The sequence below is a fragment of the Miscanthus floridulus genome, chromosome 6 (genome assembly GCF_019320115.1).
Source record: "Miscanthus floridulus cultivar M001 chromosome 6, ASM1932011v1, whole genome shotgun sequence".
NCBI classification, from domain to species: domain Eukaryota; kingdom Viridiplantae; phylum Streptophyta; class Magnoliopsida; order Poales; family Poaceae; genus Miscanthus; species Miscanthus floridulus.
Window position 1 is genome coordinate 126,951,941 of NC_089585.1, and position 9,695 is coordinate 126,961,635.

Below are 9,695 nucleotides of genomic sequence, written 5' to 3' on the forward strand. Positions count from 1 at the left end.
AAGGGAAAAAACGCGATGGCTACGGTTAAATGAGGATCCCAAACGCGACAGAGAAGGAAACAGAAGAAGAGTGCTGATGCCGCACGAAATCCACTGACCGGACGCTCCGGTGGTAGCGACCGGACGCTACCACCCAGTGTCCGGTCAATTCCAGAGAGGTCCAATTCCTCTAGAATCGAGACCGGACGCGTCCGGTGGTCCATGACTGGACGTAGGTAGAGTCCGGTCAGTACAGCCTGTTTTTCCTTCAAACGACCGGACGCAGGATCCCTTCCTGACCGGACGCACAAACGCAGCGTCCGGTCACTCCTTTAGCAGCAGTTCACCTCCTATGAACTGACCGAACGCTGGACAACAGCGTCCGGTGCACCTTTTCCAGCAAATCTTCAAAGTTCCTTCGCGCTGCTTGTTCCTAATCAAGTCCCAACTTGAATAAGATCCAAATAACCATCAATTGGGACTGATGTGAGTGACCTCTCTCAAACCCTCATATTTTTTCAAAATATTTTGCCTTAGGCTATAATTCTTTTTAAGAAAATAGGCAATAAGAGGGCAAATGGAACAAAACGACAAAACAACATTCATGCACATGCAATACTTGTAAGTAAATCTAGTTGCTTGTCAAGTTTGATCCAAGGTTAAGCTTCTTCACACGCCTTTCGGCGGTTATCTTAACCATGTTAGACAAGCCCTATATGCATTGCCCAAAATTAAACATGTTGTATATTACAATGAATGCAAGGGACAACACAAGCTCAATTTTTAGTGAAGTTGCTAAAGTCAAGTGCATTGATCTCATTCCGCAATCTACAAAATGTAGCCTCATCTAGCGGTTTAGTGAAGATGTCTGCTAATTGATCTTCGGTTCTTACACCTTCTAGTGATATATCATTTTTAGCAACATGATCTCTTAGAAAGTGATGGCGGATATCTATGTGCTTGGTGCGAGAGTGTTGAACCGGATTATTTGCAAGTTTTACCGCACTTTCATTGTCGCACAAAAGAGGTACCTTTTCTAAAACTACACCATAGTCTAGCAAGGTTTGTTTCATGTATAAAATTTGTGCACAACAAGCACCCATGGCAATGTATTCCGCTTCGGCGGTGGACAAAGCCACACTATTTTATTTCTTGGAGGACCAAGACACAAGTGATCTACCAAGCAAATGGCACCCTCTGGATGTGCTTTTTCTATCAACTTTGTATCCGGCGTAATCAGAATCAGAATAGCCAATTAATTCAAATATAGCTCCTTTGGGATCCCAAAGGCCAATGCTTGGTGTGTGCTTAAGATACCTAATGATTCTTTTTACGACAATTAAATGTGTTTCCTTAGGACTAGCTTGAAATCTAGCACACATACACACACTAAACATGATATCGGGCCTAGATGCGGTTAAATATAACAAGCTACCAATCATAGAACGGTAGAGAGTTTGATCAACAGGGTTACCTTCCTCATCTAGGTCGAGATGTCCATTGGTAGGCATTGGTGTCTTGATTGGCTTACATTCATCCATCTTGAATCTCTTGAGAAGATCTTTTGTGTATTTCTCTTGAGAGATGAAGATGCCTTCTTTCATTTGCTTGACTTGAAAACCAAGAAAGAATGTAAGCTCACCAATCATTGACATCTCGAACTCCTTCGACATCAATTCACCAAATTCTTTGCATGAGTCTTCATTTGATGATCCAAAGATGATATCATCAACATATACTTGACAAATGAAGATATGCCCATCAAGCTTCTTGGTGAATAGTGTGGTGTCGACCTTCCCAATGGTGAAGCCCTTCTCAATGAGGAAGTCCCAAAGGTGCTCATACCAAGCTCTTGGGGCTTGCTTAAGCCCATATAGTGCCTTGGACAACCTATAAACATGATTAGGATATCTAGGGTCTTCAAACTCGGGAGGTTGATCAACATAGACTAGTTCATTAATAAAGCCATTTAAAAATGCACTTTTCATATCCATTTGATATAGTTTCATTTCATGATGTGATGCATATGCAAGGAGGATATGGATGGCTTCTAATCTTGCAACCGGTGCAAAGGTCTCTCCAAAATCCAAACCTTCAACTTGAGAGAACCCCTTTGCAACTAGTCTTGCCTTATTCCTCACAACAACACCTTGATCATCTTGCTTGTTGCAGAACATCCACTTTGTTCCAATGACTCTTGCACCTTTTGGTCACTCTTCAAGAGTCCAAACTTCATTGCGAGTGAAGTTATTCAACTCTTCATGCATAGCATTGATCCAATCCGGATCTTTAAGAGCTTCTTCTACCTTGGTAGGCTCATAGCAAGAGACAAAAGAGTGATGAGCAATAAATGAAGTAAGTTTTTGAGATCGAGTCATTACACCCTTTGATGGACTCCCTATGATGAGATCTTATGGATGATCTTGTAGGAGAGGTGTATTTCTTCTATTGACCACTTGAGGAGGAGGTTGTGGAGCATCAACATCTTGTGCTTGTACCACCATTTGCTCATGGGAGATATGAGTATCTTCATTTTCTACTCTCCCATCTTTTTCACCATCTTGTGGCACACTTGATGAAGAAGGTTAGTTAATGACTTGTACATCATCTTCATCATCTTTTGGCTTGATGTCTCCCACCGGAATATTCTTCATAACCTCCCTCAATGGTTCATCACCTACATCATCAAGATTCTCATGTGCTCCTTGGGAGCCATTAGATTTATCAAATTCTACATCATATATTTCTTCAACCAAGCCGGTGGCATGATTAAATACTCTATATGCTTTGGACTTCGATGAGTAACCAATAAGAAAACCAATATCACAATGTCTTTAGAACTTCCCTAGGTGTTGCCGCTTCTTGTAGATGTAGCATTTGCAACCAAACACCCTAAAGGAGACGTCCGGCTTCTTCCCATTGAGCAACTCATAAGGTGTCTTGCCAAGGAACTTTTGATGGAATAGACGGTTTGATGCATAGCATGCGGTGTTGATTGCTTCTACCCATAGAGCTTCGGGGGTGTTGTACTCATCTAGCATTGTCCTTGCAAGAGTGATCAAAGTCCGGTTCTTCATCTCAACTACACCATTTTGTTGAGGAGTATACGTTGCAGAGAGGTCCAATTCCTCTGGAATCACGATCGGACGCGTCCAGTGGTCCATGACTGGACGCAGGCAGGATCCAGTTAGTATAGCATGTTCCTTCTTCAAATGACCGAACGCTGGATCCCTTCCTGACCAGACGCACAAACACAGTGTCCGGTCACTCCTTCAGCAGCAGTTCACCTCCTGTGAACTGACCGGACGCTGGACAGTAGCGTCCGGTGCAGCGTCCGATGCACCTTTTCCAGCAAATCTTCAAAGTTCCTTCGCGCTGCCTGTTCCCAATCAAGTCCCAACTTGAATAAAATCCAAATAAACACCAATTGGGACTGATGTGAGTGACCTCTCTCAAACCCTCATATTTTTCAAAATATTTTGCCTTAGGCTATAATTCTTTTTAAGAAAATAGTCAATAAGAGGGCAAATAGAACAAAACGACAAAACAACATTCATGCATATGCAATACTTGTAAGTAAATCTAGTTGCTTGTCAAGTTTGATCCAAGGTTAAGCTTCTTCACATGCTTTTCGATGGTTATCTTAACCATGTTAGACAAGCCCTATATGTATTGCCAAAAATTAAACATGTTGTATATTACAATGAATGCAAGGGACAACACAAGCTCAATTTTTAGTGAAGTTGCTAAAGTCAAGTACATTGAGCTCATTCCACAATCTACAAAATGTAGCCTCATCTAGCGGTTTAGTGAAGAATTCCGCTAATTGATCTTCGGTTCTTACACCTTCTAGTGATATATCATTTTTAGCAACATGATCTCTTAGAAAGTGATGGCGGATATCTATGTGCTTGGTGCGAGAGTGTTGAACCGGATTATTAGCAAGTTTTACCGCACTTTTATTGTCGCACAAAAGAGGTACCTTTTCTAGAACTACACCATAGTCTAGCAAAGTTTGTTTCATGTATAAAATTTGTGCACAACAAGCACCCGCGGTAATGTATTCTGCTTCGGCGGTGGACAAAGCCACACTATTTTGTTTCTTAGAGGACCAAGACACAAGTGATCTACCAAGCAAATGGTACCCTCCGGATATGCTTTTTATATCAACTCCTTTGGGATACCAAAGGCCAATGTTTGGTGTGTGCTTAAGATACCTAAGGATTCTTTTTATGGCAATTAAATGTGTTTCCTTAGGACTAGCTTGAAATCTAGCACACATACACACACTAAACATGATGTCGGGCCTAGATGCGGTCAAATATAACAAACTACCAATCATGGAGCGGTAGAAAGTTTGATCAATCGGGTTACCTCCCTCATCTAGGTCGAGATGTCCATTGGTAGGCATTAGTGTCTTGATTGGCTTACACTCATCCATCTTGAATCTCTTGAGAAGATCTTTTGTGTATTTCTCTTGAGAGATGAAGATGCCTTCTTTCATTTGCTTGACTTGAAAACCAAGAAAGAATATAAGCTCACCAATCATTGACATCTCGAACTCCTTCGACATCAATTCACCAAATTCTTTGCATGAGTCTTCATTTGATGATCCAAAGATGATATCATCAACATATACTTGATAAATGAAGATATGCCCATCAAGCTTCTTGGTGAATAGTGTGGTGTCGACCTTCCCAATGGTGAAGCCCTTCTTAATGAGGAAGTCCCGAAGGCACTCATACCAAGCTCTTGGGGCTTGCTTAAGCCCATATAGTGCCTTGGACAACCTATAAACATGATTAGGATATCTAGGGTGTTCAAACATGGGAGCTTGATCAACATAGACTAGTTCATTAATAAAGCCATTTAAAAATGTACTTTTCACATCTATTTGATATAGTTTCATTTCATAATATGATGCATATGCAAGAAGGATACAGATGGCTTCTAATCTTGCAACCGGTGCAAAGGTCTCTCCAAAATCCAAACCTTCAACTTGAGAGAACCCCTTTGCAACTAGTCTTGCCTTGTTCCTCACAACAACACCTTGATCATCTTGCTTGTTGCAGAACATCCACTTTGTTCCAATGACTCTTGCACCTTTTGGTCGCTCTTCAAGAGTCCAAACTTCATTGCGAGTGAAGTTATTCAACTCTTCATGCATAGCATTGATCCAATCCGGATCTTTAAGAGCTTCTTCTACCTTGGTAGGCTCATAGCAAGAGACAAAAGAGTGATGAGCAATAAATGAAGTACGTTTTTGAGATCGAGTCATTACACCCTTTGATGGACTCCCTATGATGAGATCTTGTGGATGATCTTGTAGGAGAGGTGTATTTCTTCTATTGACCACTTGAGAAGGAGGTTGTGGAGCATCAACATCTTGTGCTTGTACCACCATTTGCTCATGGGAGATATGAGTATCTTCATTTTCTACTCTCCCATCTTTTTCACCATCTTATGGCACACTTGATGAAGAAGGTTAGTTAATGACTTGTACATCATCTTCATCATCTTTTGGCTTGATGTCTCCCACCGGAATATTCTTCATAACCTCCCTCAATGGTTCATCACCTACATCATCAAGATTCTCATGTGCTCCTTGGGAGCCATTAGATTTATCAAATTCCACATCATATATTTCTTCAACCAAGCCGGTGGCATGATTAAATACTCTATATGCTTTGGACTTCGATGAGTAACCAATAAGAAAACCAATATCACAATGTCTTTAGAACTTCCCTAGGTGTTGCCGCTTCTTGTAGATGTAGCATTTGCAACCAAACACCCTAAAGAAGGAGACGTCCGGCTTCTTCCCATTGAGCAACTCATAAGGTGTCTTGCCAAGGAACTTTTGATGGAATAGACGGTTTGATGCATAGCATGCGGTGTTGATTGCTTCTACCCATAGAGCTTCGGGGGTGTTGTACTCATCTAGCATTGTCCTTGCAAGAGTGATCAAAGTCCGGTTCTTCCTCTCAACTACACCATTTTGTTGAGGAGTATACGTTGCGGAGACTTCATGCTTGATCCCAACTTCATCACAATAGGCTTCAATGTTTATGTTGTCAAATTCTTTCCCATTGTCACTTCTAATCTTTTTTAGCTTCACTTCAAATTCATTTTGAGCTCTCTTAGCAAACTTCTTGAAGCAAGATGCAACTTCGGATTTGTCATGAAGGAAGAATACCTATGTATACCTTGAATAGTCATCCACAATCACAAGACAATAGAGATTCCCTCCCAAACTCTTGTATGTTGTTGGTCCAAATAAATCCATATGTAGGAGTTCTAGCACTCTTGTGGTTGACATGAAAGCTTTGGTTGGATGAGTATTTGCAACTTGCTTGCCGGCTTGACATGCACTACGAAGCTTGTCCTTCTCAAACTTCACATCCTTCAACCCTCTCACCAAATCATTCTTCATAAGCTTCTTGAGTGAGCTTATCCCAATATGAGCAAGTCTTCTATGCCATAGCCACCCAAGTGTTGTTTTGGTGAATAGGCAAGTCTTCAAATTTGCATCTTTGGAGATGAAGTCAACTAGATATAAGTTGTTGTATCTAAATCCATTGAATATCACTTGATTGTCATCTACCTTGGATACAACAACCTCCTTCTCGGTGAACAAGCATTGGAAGCCAAGATCACATAATTGCCCAACGGATAGCAAGTTGAAGCTCAATGAAGCAACATAGAGCACATTGGAGATGGAATGATCATTTGATATTGCCACTTTGCCCAATCCTTTAACCTTGCCCTTTGAATTATCTCCAAATGTTATTTTCTCTTGTTCATCTACCTCTTCATCTAGTGAGGTGAACATACAAGGATCACCGGTCATATGTTGAGTGCAACCACTATCAATAACCCAATGACTTCCTTCGGTCTTGTAGCTCACCTACACACAAGAGATTCAAGCTTTAGGAATCCAAACTTGTTGAGGGCCCTTCACCTTCTCAACAAGTGACTTAGCCACCTAAATCTTCTTAGGCCTACTCTTGTTAGGGGGTCCTAAGAACATGACTTTCATCTTTCCACTAGAATCTTTTCTAAGCATGTAGTGAGCATTGAAAGCAAAGAGTCTAGCATGCTTGGGAAAGGGTTGTGGCGATGGAGTTTGACACTCATGAGCAAAATGGCCTTCTTGTCCACACTCAAAACATCTCTTTGGCTTTGGCTTTGGCTTTGATTGTTGTTGTTGAGCTTGAGCCTTCTTCTTCTCTATACTAGCCACATATCCAATACCACTTCTATCCATCTTCATGATGGTGTTCATGAGTAGCTCACTTTGAAGGTGCTTGCCTCTAGCAAACTTGCTCAACCCAATCTTGAGATGCTCTTTCTCCAACTTAAGCTTCTTATTTTCTTCCTTTAGAGCATCATCTTTCTTCTCTTCCTTGAGCTTCTTGTTTTCTTCTTTGAGCTTCTCATTTTCAAGAACCAACTCTTTGTCATGATCAAGAGTTTCTAGCACAATGGTGTTGTGGCTTTTCATTTCTTCAAGATCTTTCATAAGCTTTTCATTTGTGTTCTTGAGCTTGACATATTCATCATAGTCATTGCACTCAACCACTTGCTTGCCTTTGCTACTAGATCCATGCTCAATGCTCTCATCAATTAAATCATCATATGGAGTAGCTATATCAATCTTGACAACATGGTTAGTAGCATCATGTGGCTCATTTGGTAAAAATTCTTAAGCAATAACAAGAGTATCATGATTGATCTTAAGAGTAGTGTATTCATCTTTTAGCTTGTTGTGGCTAGTGATGAGCTCATTGTGCACCTACTCAAGTTTATCATGTTTATCTTTAAGCTATTTCTGAGAAGATTTGAGCTCTTTGAGTTTGGATGATATAGCATCATTAGTTTCTCTAAGCTCATCATTGGCCTTTTCCAATGTATCACATTTTGCTAAAAGTGAGTCATTTTTAGCATCAAGCTTTTTATTTGTAGCTCTACTCTTTCTAATGATCTTAGTGTATTTTCTTAGTATTTTGACAAGATCATCATATGTAGGTGAATCATCATCATCGCTATCGCTATCATCATCACTAGCTTGCTCATCATCACTACTATCATCATTCTTAGTTACCTTGCGTTCACCCTTGGCCATAAGGCATAGGTGAGTAGAGGATGATGGCGATGGTGGCGGTGAAGATGCAAGATCAATAGCAATGGCAGCCACCTTCTCATTGTCACTATCATCATCGGATGATCCACTTGATGAATCAATGTTTGTGAGCCAATCACCGACGATGTAGGCCTTTCCACTCTTCTTCTTCTTGTAGAAGTCCCTCTTTTTGCCATCTCTCTTCTTGTATGGCTTTTCTTTTTCTTCTCATCTTCATCTTCATTGCTTGAGTCATCTTTCTTGCCCTTGTTCTTGTTCTTGAACTTGTCTTTCTTGGACTTTGTGCATTGATGAGCTAGATGGCCAAGTTTGCCACAATTGTAGCAATCCATCTCGGAGATTGGCTTTCTTCTTGAGCTAGTGAAGAACTTCTTCTTGCCGTCAAACTTGATGCCACTCTTGTTTAGCTTCTTTAGCATCTTGGCGGTCTTCTTCACCATAAGAGCAAGACTTTCTTCATCATCTTCTTCATCACTTGAGCTCTCATACTCAAGTCTTGCTTTGCCCTTATCTTGGCTAGCTTTGAATGCTAAATCCTTCTCTTTCTTCTTTGTAGAGGATGAGCCATCTTGTGGTGTGATGTGCATGTACATCTCGTGAGCATTGATCTTTCCCAAGATTTGTGTCGGTGTAGTGGCGGAAAGATCACCTTGATGTAGCACAGTCACAATGTGCCCATATTTGTCAATGGGGAGGACACTCAAGATCTTTCTCACAACGTCAGATGGTGACATTTGAGTAAGTCCAAGCCCATTGACTTCCTCTACAAGAACATTTAAACGAGAATACATCTCATTAGCACTTTCTTTGGGAAGCATCTCAAAAGAATTTAGCTTTTTAATCATAAGATGATAGCGTTCCTCACGCTCACTCTTGGCTCCCTCATGGAGCGCACAAATGTCCGACCATAGTGCATGGGCGTCTTTGTGGTTCCTTACATGATTGAACACATCTTTGCAAAGGCCTCTAAAGATGGTGTTTTGAGCCTTTGCATTCCATTTTTCATAGTTAACCTCATCGCCTTGTAGGTTAGTAGCATCCTGAGGTTTTGGGAAGCCTTGAGAGGCGGCTCTAAGAATACCAACATCTAGAGCTTCTAAGTACGCCTCCATGCGGATTTTCCAATATGGAAAGTCATCTCCCTCAAAGATAGGAGGAGGTCCATCCCCGTGAGACATCTTGCTCAAAGCGATTAAGCTTAAAATGTGAGCACGAGGCTCTGATACCAATTGAAAGGATCAAGATGCCCAAGAGGGGGGTGAATTGGGCTAATTCTAAATTCTCTTGCAATAATCAAATCATACGGATAGCCCAATTAACCCCTTGTGCCTAGAAAAGTGTTTCTATCAAATTAACGCACAACGGACTTGTAACCTATGTTCCAAACTTACTCTAGCATGGCAATTCTATGAATGTAAAAACAAGTATTGAATTGCTCAAAGTAAATACTCAAAGTAGATGCTTAAAGTAAATAGAGAGAGAGGAACGCAGTGATGTTTTGCCGAGGTATCGGAGAGTCACCACTCCCCACTAGTCCTCGTTGGAGCACCCACATAAGGGTGTAGCTCCCCCTTGA